The sequence below is a fragment of the Aotus nancymaae genome, unplaced genomic scaffold, assembly GCF_030222135.1.
Source record: "Aotus nancymaae isolate 86718 unplaced genomic scaffold, 86718_ANA_hifiasm-v0.15.2.pri h1tg000029l, whole genome shotgun sequence".
Classification (NCBI taxonomy): domain Eukaryota; kingdom Metazoa; phylum Chordata; class Mammalia; order Primates; family Aotidae; genus Aotus; species Aotus nancymaae.
The window spans coordinates 91,026,661-91,039,800 of record NW_026988442.1 but is presented as its reverse complement, the minus strand read 5'-3'; positions in this window follow the sequence as shown (position 1 = coordinate 91,039,800).

The window sequence follows — 13,140 nt, the reverse complement described above, 5'->3', positions numbered from 1 at the left end:
GCTTAAATTTATAATTAAAAAAATTTTAGATGCATTAATGAGTAAAAGTGGGAAATAAAGGTAAATACCTATTTGATACAAGAGGGAAAGGATTTACTAAACTTAAAAGAATGGAAATAATATGATCATAATTAATTATATATTTTTAATGTAGTCTAGTAAATGGCATTGAAAACAAAATCAAATATTAAATAACAAAATCAAATATTAAATAAATCAACTAACATAAATTGACAAAAAAAAGGGGATATTGTAAATTCCTAAACAGCTTGTACAAATTCATAAATAAATAATATTACCTTCATTATTAAGAGATGAACCAAACAATAAATACACATTTTTCAAAAAAAGAAATAATAGGATTTTATGTACAAAAATGTTTAGCTTTACCATCAGCTGAAAAAAAAAGTTTTACAGAATGTTCCCATCTTTTAGCTGTCAACTTTGATCCCTCAACCCAAAATAAATCCAGTTTTCACAAAATTATATGGCAGTAATTAATTTCATAAATAATTGGTTGGAGATTAAAAAAATAAACTTTCTGAAAGACAGTTTACTATTAATAAACATTGTTTCTTTATTTACTTCTTTGACTCAGCAATTCAACTTCTAGAATATAGACATTACTGGACTCAGTGGCTCATGCCTGTAATCCCAACACTTTGGGAGGTCAAGGCAGGAGGATTGCTTGAGCCCAGGAGCTTGAGACCAACCTGAGTAACAGAGTGAGACTCTTTCTCTAATCAAGAAAAACCAAAATTAACAGGATATGGACCAATGTGTCTGTCTCAACTACTTGGGAGGCTGAGGTGGGAGGATCACTTGAGCCCAGGGGGTCAAGGCATCAGTGAGCCATGATCACCCCACTGCACTCCAGCCTGGGTGACAGAACAAGACCCTATATACAATCCAGAAAGCGTAATACTAGGCATTTGATATAATACTTAAGATCTTAACAACGCTGCTATTCAAGGTGCCTCATAGGAAAGCTTAGTCTAATAAATTATTCCACAATGGCTAGGGTAGCATGTGTCATACTTATGCATTTTTAAATATTTGATCTATTTGCGTTTTCTAATATTTATAACATAAAGTAAATTAACTTAAAATATAAAAACAAGAATCCTTTCATATGTGCATATACATAGCACACATTCAGTATATATAACAAAAAAAAAAGATGAAATGAAATTGAACTGAGATTGCTAGCAATGCTTATTTATGATGCTGTTTAAATCTTTTTTATAGGAAATATAATTAAGAGAAATGCAAAAGCCAATGAACACATTAAAACCATTTATTCTTACTACCAAAAGAAAGAAAAATTAACACCACCAGGATAAAGCTTTTTGAAGTCAGTTCAATTGTCCCATAGAACCGATATTCATGGTCTTTTTTGAATAAACATAGAAATTTACCCTCGTAGTCTTGAAATTTGAGAAAGTTATATCTGTCCTGTCTAAACTCCTTTCTTAGGAAACCAATCACTAGGCTTCCCAGATAGCATCAAGGAGCTGAAACTTAGCAGGTCACCACATCTGGACAATGAGATGCCAGATGCCTTCACCTGACATGGTTGTCTAACTGACCACCTGCCGCCTGCAGGCCAACTCCTCTTCCTTACTCCTCCCTCATTCCTGTTTTCCCATACATGGCAATGTTTCTTTTCTGCTAAACAATTCCCTTATTTTAGTCAAGAGAAATGGATTTGAGGCTAATCTCCTGTCTGCTCAGCTGCAGCACCTGATTAAAGCCTTCTTTCCTGCAATACTCATTGTTTTACTGATTGGCTTTCTATGCACTGAGCACCAGGACCTAGACCAAACCCCTGGCATTTTGGTAACATTTTCACCAACATTGTTAGCATTTAAGGAATTTATGTGTATGTGTGTGTGTGTGTGTGTGTGTGTGTGTGTATGTATTTGTGTGTATACATACACACAATTTGTATTATATAAATTATACATTATATTATATAGTCTCCTGAACTATATATTACATACAAATATGTAATTTATACTAGATATTAATTTTGTATGTACATATAGACATATGCACACATAAATATGTAAATATACATATACACAGAAAACATCTGTATCATTCATTATATAATATGATATACAATAATCAGTGTGTGTGCATACATACACATACAATGAGACAAGGACGTTTTGGGTGGCATTTTAGTAATGCTTCCACAGAACTCTGACAAATGTAATATCTCTGACCCAGTAATATTATTTACAAAGATCTTTTTCTCATAACCAATGTTGTGAGCTAAGACTTACATAAGGTTGATCATAGATGAAAGATGGAGAAAACGTGAAGCTGACACTTACTTTACACGGGTTTTATTCATGCCTCCGCATTTTGTTAGCTCTGTTGTGCATGCCACTGAACACGGGTCCTCAGATTCCACAGTTAAAATGAGAAAGCAAACTGTGCTGAGGCTGAGGAAAAATGCCTTTCATAGGATTTCTGTAGTTATCAGCATGGAGTCCACGCCAGTTTTGTGGTGGCTACTCCTGTGCTTACTACTATTGCTGAGGAAGCATTATAAACAGCTTCATTGTTTGATAATATGAAACTGTTGTTGGCCGTGAGATCGGCACTTCTGCCAAGGATCTCTTGACCAGCAAGAGGGTCCTAATACCTGGAAGAGAGAGTGCGCGGAAGAGAAGAGAGAGAGAGAAATGGGTCTGGAGGGCTGATAAGAGATATGCTCAGATCAGCGATTTATTCTTTGTGCACATGTTCTTATATATGATTTTACATACAGTGACTGACGTCAGTTTTCTTACAGAATCATTATCAGGGAGAAAACAGAAAGTTACAAAGTAACCAAGGAAAGTACAAAATAACCAAGGGAGGGGGCAACATACGAGTTTACCTAAAGGTCACAAAAGATTCTTATCCTTTTATCCATTGTTACAGAAAATAACGTTAAGACAGGTGGGCAAGCAATAAATCAGGAGGAGAGCAATTTTGTAGTGATTCAGTGAATGATCTCAATGCTTCTGTGGCTATGGGTAAATAGAGTCATAGAACTAGCCCAGAACATTGACTTCAGGAGAAAAGCAATAATCTGGCATTACTTCAGTCATGCCTTAGAAGCAGTGAACTGAGAGTGACTCTCTGCAAGCTTAACATTTCCCACGTCTTCCTGTAGCCACCTCACTCGACTGCACCCAGTGGAGAGAGACGTGTCTGGGCTCAAACCCCGTCATGGCGGAGACACGGAGGGGCCTCTACGCTGGTGGGGGATCCCCACATCTGGGGGATCCCCACATGAAACAGTTGTGTAAATCTGTGTAAAGTATTTACTCATGTGGGAAAATCCTCATGTCATTGTTTTATATATATATATGTATATGTATACATACACACACATATATATATAACAAATAAATACATATATATACACATATATTTATATATATACACACATACACATATAAAACCAAAATATTAAATAGTGGTTATTTGGAAGTAATGAGATCATTGGTGATTATTGTATGATTCTTTAAACTTCCCTGTATGCTCTGCAATCAGTAATATTAAATGAATTGTAGCCCTGTTATTTCTTAATGTTTGCTCTTATCCCTCCAACTCTAATATAATTGCTTTCATTTTTATGTGTTCCCTTACAATATTTAATCTATGTTACCACGTTTTATGTAGATACAGTTAAATATACATACAGTTTTGTATTCTTTTTAAAAATTTTATGCATTAAAATTTTTCCATGTTACCTTTCAATCTTTATATTCATCATTTTAATGACTACGCAACACCACCTTGAGTTAATAGGGAATATTTAACTTACATAAGGATATATGTTCATCTATTTTCTCCATTTTGTTTCTGCCTGAAAAATTAAACTATGAAAATGTATGTGTAAAAAAATTATTTTACTTTGCTCAGATTCTTTCCTTACAACACCAGTCCAGCAGTAGGTGAGTGATGTTAAATGTGAAGAACATTTTCTTCTGACTTCCATTATCTATCATAATACTCTCATATCTTGGAAAATCACTCTGATGCACCACACTCCTGGCAACACAAAACTGTATTCAGCTCTCTAAAGCCTTGCCAAGGCTAAATACCATAGACTTTTCTTTAAAAACAAACATTAATATATGCTACATGGACAACATAGGAATTGCCTTAATAACATAAATATTACCTTAATATTGCTTTAATTGTGTTGAATATTTGACCACACTTCTCACTCTAAAATACTCTTATTGGAGTTCTTTTTTTAAACTATTTGTTAATTTTTCATTTTAAAGTCATCTATAATCATTTTTGAATCTTGGTTTTAAAAAACTATAAAAATGCTTTTTAAAACATATTATATAATAGATGAATATAAAATGATATTAGAAAATGACATTTAATCATGTCAGGCAAAATAATGTCATTGTGGTTTCCTAAGAAAGAGTCCATGTTTTTAAAGGATTTTCATAGAAATATCTAGAAGTGAGTGAGGTTTTTGGTCTGTGCTTTAAATGCTTCCACAAATTAAAAATTGCAGAAAAGTTGAAGCAAAACAATACAAAAGGTAAAGCAAAAATTGGCAAAATGATGACACATTTTATATCTACTTGAAACATATTTTATATCTAGTTGATGAGTTTATGAGGATCTATTATATTACTTTCTTTACTCCTGTGTATCTGCCAATATTTACATATATTTTTAAATACACTAGAAAATGTATAAACATTTGAGTAGACTCTTAAAACATATTTAATGTGGGTGTAAGCTCTTTGTCATATTTGTTGGATAAATACAGGGACATTTATTCTTTCTTTCAGATTTGGAGACTTGATGTGCTAAATACCATGTTTTAATTTTTTCAAGGAAAATTGATAATAAGGTTTAAGGTCCTTGAGTAATAGCTTTCTTTACTTTTTCTAACAGGATGAGCAGGCATCTCAGCAGTAACCTTTCCACAATAAACATGTTTGCCTTTCTGTCATTAGCATTCACTTTCTCTGTTTGTGAATCTGACAGCTCAGAGGATTAAATCCTCCATGTATTGATTTTGACGTGCTCCTTGTCATGTTTTGATCAAAAGAAACATCATTTTCCTGCTGCAGTGATAAGGTACAGTAGGTAGACTTCATAATCTTTCACAAAAGCCATTTCCAAAGTGTTTCCCCTTTCCTGACAGCCACATATGTGTTATTTCTCCTTTTGAATTATAAATTAAGGTGCTGCCATTTATTAGAGATGAATATTTTAATTTTTTTCCTTTGGGTAGAAAAGGCCAAACAGATTCCTAAACCCCAAACTTAAAGACAGTTCCATGGGCAACAGTTTAAGCACAGCTGTTCAGAACCAAACTTTAGCCATTTTTTAGGGAGTCATCTATGGATTCAATTAATGGGTGGAGGATCAAAGACACTATTTTGGTTTTTAAATAAATGCGCAATTGAATAGCCTTCAGTGGAGAAGGAAAAAAATAATATGTTTTTGAGACCTAAGACCTAAGCTAGTCACAGTCTCAAGCTTAGCTCTGTAACTCAGGCTTGAGCACTAGGTAATGAAGAAAGCAGCAAGGGCTTGCCCAGTGCTGCACGGCTATGAGATGGGTCTGTCTTGAAGCTCTCTCTTGTCTCACACCAGACTCCACTGAGCAATTTTCCTTTGTAATGAGGAGGAGCTGGGTGGTGATCCCCAAACTCATTCCTGGTGGGGAGGCAAAATTTTACCTTTCTATCCACTAAAAATTTTCAAAGGGGCTTGAGAATTAAACTGATGGAAAACAGATTAACAGAAAAAAGAGCATACAGGTTAAGTTTTACATGACATGGAAGCCCTTTTAAGGATACGAAGGCCTAAACAAGTGGCAAAACCTAAATGTTTTTATATTAAGTTGGACAAAGAGCAGCAACCGTGTGACAGTAACTAAACTATGTGAGGAGGCTGAGGAAAGGTCAGAAAGATAAGAGAGGACCTTGGAAACTTTTTATGAAGATTCTCACCATATCCTCACAGTAGTAAATATTCTTGCTTCCTCACCTTTAAAATGGTATAAATACTTCTATAGTACCATTTTAGGGAGACAGAGGGTACCCTTAATGTGTGTATTTTGTAATCCTAACCCCCAATGTTTTGACATTAGTAGGTAGGGACTTTGGGACATAATTACATAATGTGGGCAGAGCCCTTATAAAAAGTATTAATGGGCCGGGCGCGGTGGCTCAAGCCTGTAATTCCAGCACTTTGGGAGGCCAAGGCAGGTGGATCACGAGGTCAAGAGATCAAGACCATCCTGGTCAACATGGTGAAACCCCGTCTCTACTAAACATACAAAAAATTAGCTGGGCATGGTGGCGCGTGCCTGTAATCCCAGCTGCTCAGGAGGCTGAGGCAGGAGAATTGCCTGAACCCAGGAGGCGGAGGTTGAGGTGAGCCAAGATCGCGCCATTGCACTCCAGCCTGGGTAACAAGAGTGAAACTCGGTCTAAAAAAAAAAAAAAAAAAAAAAAAAGGATTAATGTCCTTGTAGAAGAGACACTAGAGCATTGACATGCCCCTTCTACCTCCTGAGCACATAGAGAAGGTGCCATCTAGGAGCCAAGAAACAGCCAATCACCAGTCATCAAATCTGCTGGTACATGGACCTTGACTTTTCAGCCTCCTGAACTCTGGGAAATAAATTTCTGTTATTTATAAGCTATCTATTGTATGATATTTTTTTATAGCATCGTGAACAGACTAAGAGAGATACCTTCCCTGCCAAACTTTCAGTATTGTTACAAGACTCAAAATAGGGCAAGAAATTAGATGTTACTATCTGGTACAAAATACAAGGTCACTTAGAAGTAGATTATACTTCTGCTAAATTATGGCCCAGTTAATTTTTAGCAATGGCACTGTTTCAATCCCCATAATATTTCTGGTTCCAATATTGCCTTATATTATATTTGTTACATATTCATTGAATTTTGGGAGTAAGAGACAGAGAATGCTCCTTAGTTGGGATTGATACACTCCTAGTCGTGCCCTAAGCCTCATACCCCTATGAAAAGATTTGTGTGTGGGAAGAGAGAAGGTCCTACCCTAAGTGAACAAGTCGACAAATGATTCTTTGACAGGTTGCCACTCATGTGATTTAATGTGGATTTCATTAGCCAGACCTATTGTGCCAAAAATAATGTAATTTTTTTCTGGACCCTAAAGTGTTTCTCATTTTCAGGGGATTCTTGCATTTGTTGAACTGTCCCTGAATGCTCATTAATTTTGGTGTGAAGTAAATGTCAGCTTTAAACTAAAGGTGACCTAAATGCCAAGGCACCCTAAGACTATTAAAATAAAGAGTGCTCATGAATTAATGAGCCTAATGGACACTCATTCTATATGCAGAACCTGAGGCTGCGGCTCCCTTCGCCCTCATTCACAGGCTCAGGAAACCTAGGCATTCCTCAGCCACCAGGTCACAGGGTGCAAGAGAGAGCTATTTGGTTATGAGTTACAAAACGAGTTGACATTATTATTTTAAATGTTAATCATGCACATCAAAAGCACTTGGGCCACTTCCCAAAATAATGTAATTCTAGCACAATGGGAGGCAGCGGCCGTGGTGGGAAGAAAGCAGAAATGACCATAGCAGTATTGAGCTGCCTGTATCACCCTTGTTACTAACCTGTGCTAGTTTAGAAAATACAACTGGTTCCTCCACTGTTTCCTCAATCCTTTTCTTCCCCTTGCAAAAACAAATAAGTAAATAAATAAAATGAAAATCAGGAGTCTTTTGTCTCAAACCTTCATGCATTCATTGCCTTCAAGATATCACAATGAAAATTGTACATCACCCTCAGAACAACACCTAAAGACAGCTAGCTTTGTTTCTGCATTGAGTTTAGATTTCTTTGGTAGTTCTCTACATATGTATAAAAATGCACCAGTCTTTTTATTTGTAAATTAATGCTCAGCAATGATGGTGCAGTGATGCACCAAAGGTCTACAATTTAGCTCATTTATACAGCAGCCCTCTCTTTACTCTGTTCTGGAATTTTGAAAGTTACTTCGCTATTTTTAGTTTTACTTCAGTAAAATATGTGATTTTTAATAACATACTCTAGCTTCAATTTTCTATGCCATTGCAATATTTGTTCCTTGATTTTAGAGTCAGCACTGAGGCTTTCAGTTTTCTGTAGGTCCCTTTCCTGGCTGCCCTGGCTCCTAACGTTTCTCAGTTGTGTTGTAACTTACATATCATCAAGATACGTGAAGGAAGAGGCCAAAAGTTCATATTTTGCTCTATCATCATAATTAAGTCACCCATAGTTTTATCTACATGTTTATTCTAAAAGTTATAATCTGACAAACAATATTTATATTCATGTAATTTTGACTTTGCAGATATTCTTTACTGGAAAGCTACAAAGTTATTACTTCCTCTGCCTAATGACCTAATCTGATTCAGCAGCACCACTCATACCAAGATGGTGTTCAGGAGAAGTCTCCATTCTCCTTTGTGTGTTCCTCACTTCTCAAATTTCTGCCACCTTTTAGTTGGTTTCACATTTTGAACATGAATTTCCCTGAAAACCTGATTTTCTTGCCTTTTTCTTGATGGGAGGGGAAATAAATGCTGGTTTTATCACCTACCTAGTTTTGTCTTCTTACCCATCTTCCCTGTTGCTGGCATCTTCTCTTTCTATTCTGAAATATGTCCTCTCCTTGAATCCCATTGGCTCCCTTTGCTAATTTCAGACACCCTGAATTGTAAACCTATTACATTGCTGTTTTCCAGATGTCCATTTCGTTATTCTCCTAGGTTACTTCTATTCTGTCTCTCTCCAGGTGTTTTGTGTTTGATTTTTTTTCTTCAATTAACATTGTCAGAAAGCAACCTATATTTTAGAGTACTTTCATGTTTGACTTTTTTATTTTTTATTTTTTTTTACTTTTTTGAGATGAGGTTTCACCATGTTGGCCAGGCCGGTCTCAAACTCCTGACCTCAGGTGATCCACCCATCTTGGCCTCCGAAAGAGCTGGGATTACAGGCGTGAGCCACCACACCCAGCCGACTTTTTTCTTACACATACAATTGCTTCTTAATTCATTGCAGCTTTCCAGGGAGACTCCCTTGGCTCTTCAAATCCTCTATTTTCTCTGCTTGCATCACTCTGGCCAAAGAGCAATTTAAGGCCAATCTCATTTGTGTTGCTTTGGAGGAAACTGGTTATATTTTCTCATCTCTCAAAGCTTTCAGAATCCTGTCTTTATCATTGGTGTTCTTAAATTTGAAGAAGATAATGACTAGGTGCTTGACTTTTAAAAATTATTTGTGTTAAAAGTTTGCTAGGTCAACTCACATTTAAGCTTCATTGTCTTTTTAGATCTTGGAGAATTCTTTTTAAAAAATTTTTCATTGATAATTTCATTCTCCATCTCTCCATATTTTCAAACTTTTCTCTTTTTTCTCTGGAACTCCTGTTAGTTATGTGTGAGCTTCCTAAAATTGGTCCTCCACACCACAGGTCTTTTAGCTCATGTTTTCCACTCCTTTTATTGGGGTTTTCCTTTATGAAAGATTTCTTAATCTTTATGTTTTATTTTGTCTACTTAAATTTTAATTTCCCAGCCTGGGCAACATGGCAAGACATTTAATTTCTACAAAATTTTAAAAAATTATCTGGACCTGGTAGTGCATACCTGTGGTCCCAGCCACTCTCTCGGTTAAGGTGGGAGGACTGCTTGAGCCCAAGAGGTAGAGGTTGCAGTGAGCTGTGATCATACCACTGCACTCCAACCTGGGCAACAGAGCAAGATTCTGTCTCAAAGAAGTTTTTATGACAGAGTGCTGTGGCTCAGGCCTGTAATCTCAGCACTTAGGAAGGCTAAGGCAGCGGATCACTCAAGATCAGGAGTTCAAAACTAGTCTGGCCATCATGGTATAACCTATTCTCTACTAAAAATACAAAAATTAGCCAGGTATGGTGGCAGATGCCTGTAATCCCAGCTAGTCTTGAGGCTGAGGCAGGAGAATCGCTTCAATCCAGGAGGCAGAGGTTTCAGTGAGCCAAGATTGTGCCACTGAACTCCACCCTGAGCAACAGAGATTCTTTTGCATGAAGAGCTGACTCTTTCCCTTCAGACTTTGAGGAAACTAAAGAAAGTAGACAGGTTTATCTATCAGGGCAACAGAGCAAGCAAGACTCCATCTCAAAAAAACTTTTACAAAAGTTTAATTTCTGTTGCCATTTTTTGCAGTCCTGTTTATTGAGAGTTCTTTTTGTATAATATCTTGTTTTTTTAATACATTATCTAAATGAACCTTTCTGAATACAAACAGTTATAATTAGCCTGTGTGTGGTGGCTCATGCCTGTAATCCCATGACTTTGGGAGGCTGAGGCAGGGGGATCATTTGAGGTTAGGAGTTTGAGACCAGCCTGGCTAACATGGCAAAACCCCGTCTCTACTAAAAGTATGAAAAATTTAAGCGGGCATGGTGGCGCATGCCTGTAGTCCCAGCTACTTGGGAGACTGAGGCAGTAGAATTGCTTGAATCCCAGAGGCGGAGGTTGCACTGAGCCGAGATCACACCACTGCACTCCAGCTTGAGTGACAGAGCAAGACTCCATCTCAAAAAAAAAAAAACCTATAATGAAAACATTTTATCATACATTTTTCTATTTATTGATTGTGATTGTGATGGTTTTCTTTGAAACATCAGATGCGAGGTGACTCAAATTTTCTAACGTAGGTGTTAATAAGACATCAAACAACTTTGGATGAGCTCTATTAATTTGGTTTTGGCACTCACTTCAGGCAATGGGAAAGAGGCCTTGATTAGAAGCCCCTCAATTTTTTTTTTCCTGACAGTGAATGTCTATCTCTGTTTACACAGAAGATTAGTATGATTTTGTTTTTCAATATGAAGATCTTCGATGTTATCTCACCTTAACAAATCCTGACTGGTCACTATCATTTCTGTGAGGCTTATGTTTGCTAAAACTGGAGTCTCCCTTCCAGATTTTGTTTAAAGTTTTACTCATTTCTGCTTTAATTACCACAAAAATAGTCTATTGGGTTGGTGCAAAAGTAATTGTAGTTGGCCACTGAAATGAAGGGCAAAACCAAAATTACTTTTGCACCAACCTAATAGAATACAGTGCTCTCTGGTATCTTATCTGTCAGCACTCTTCCATGCACCTTTGGTTTTCCAGAGAGTTCTGGACATCATTTGTCTGCTGATGGTCCAGATTCATTTTCTTTGCTTTTATGGTTATACCACATTTTGCTTTTTTATTATGATTGTATTAAGATAATAATAAAAAAGCAAGGCAGGTATGGGAAGTCAATTTGGCGTCTTGCGTCGGGAAGGCTTCACTCATATCTGAGCAATTCTTCTGGCTGTAGTATGAATATGAAAAAGAAGGAGCAAAAGAGGAGCTGGGGGAACAGGGATTATCTAGAAGTAAAATGTAGCAGCTGTGGCAGTGGTCATGGAGAACGGGGAGATGAAGAGCTTTCTGTGAGGTGTTGCCACAAGACTCAGTAGCTATTCCCCACCCTGCATTTTCTGTCTATGCATTGAGATTATTGCTCTGATGTTACAATATTTTTTCTAGGCCCGTCTTTCGTGTCTCTGACTTATTCTCTCATACATGTATTTCCTCCACATTTCAACCTGTGGCTCCATCACCTATGTAAATCATGCCCGTCTGTCTTGGGACTTGATTCAGCACCCAGGGCTTGGACGGTGATGCCACATTCTTTGGACTATGGGAAATAGCTTCTTTTCCTAACAGAGCTTTGCATTTTGGATTTATTTCCCAAAATCCAACTTACACCTTCGTTGCCAAGAGATGAGAATTCTGACTACAAAACAGGCTGCTATTAATTGCTGGAGGCTTCCTACTCATTTCTGAAAGGGCAGCTGGAACATGGCGGCCCTTGGGAATTTGCATTTTGAGTCCTGTGTCCTCCTGGGAGGATCACGTTCACTTTCTCTTCCCCTTACATGATGCATTCACCACACTCTGCCTGCCACTTTATCTGATCTGCCCTTTGTTGCACAACCTTGTACCGTTCCTCTATTTCACCTATTGTCTTGTTTTTAATCTTCATCTGTTCATGGATCTAAGTTTGTCTCCCTTTCCTTGGCCTCCTCTCAGCAACAACTTCTATGGCAGATTTCAATCTCTTTTCAATTTCTGTTACTACAAGGGTTTGCTCCAGTGGTGACTATCAGTGCATTAAGCTCTCTTGAGCCTCTCCCCATCTCTGGGGGAATGAAGAGCAGGATGAAGGGCAAAGAAGGAGCTGTCTTTCAAGCAGTCCCAGGCAGTAATTTGAGAACTGAGAACTCAACTAGTAAGTGAGGTTAGGCTTCTTCATCTGTTTTTTGTTTGTTTGTTTGTTTGTTTTGTTTTCTGGACTGTTGAAATGATCTTAACTTGTCTCCCTGGCTCCAGTTGCATCCTTATGCCAAATTTACACCAGAATTACTGTTTTCAAACAGCAAACGAATTATGTTTTGCCTGCATCCTTATCATAAAGTCATCAAAAACTGTAGTCTCTGCTTAAGAGATTCTTTTGCATGAAGAGATAACTCTTTCCCTTCAGACTTTGAGGGAACTAAAGCAAGTAGACAGGTTTATCTGTCAGAGGGTGGAAATGGTGGGAGTGGAGGCCAAGGAGTGTCAGAGCAGCATCAGGCAGCCAAGTGACAGGGTGGAGTGGAGTGGAGGGCGATGTGGTCCGTCCCCTCCATAAGATCTTCAATCATGTTAATTAACAGAGCACGTTCTGAATAGGACTTGATGTGCTCTGGGAAACAGAGGATGGGAGATCTTAGTGTTTGGCTCTGATGTGATTCAGAAGCAAAAATGCTGTATGGATTCAGTGGCAGAAACTAAGAAGTCACAGGGATATAAGGTATAAATGTAAAATTGGTGGGAAAGGCTTTGAGCTTACCAAAGAATTGAAATTGAAGGTTAGAAACAATCAGATCCTCCATTTCCTACATTACTAAAGAGCAGGAGTTCCCACGTCACTCATGTGTTGCCAACTCTCATCTCCGCCTCCTTTAGGGATCCTGTCCACAGCATCCATGTGCAATGGGGGAAAATGGATGTTGAAGTCCAAAGAAGCTAGCCTCAAATATACT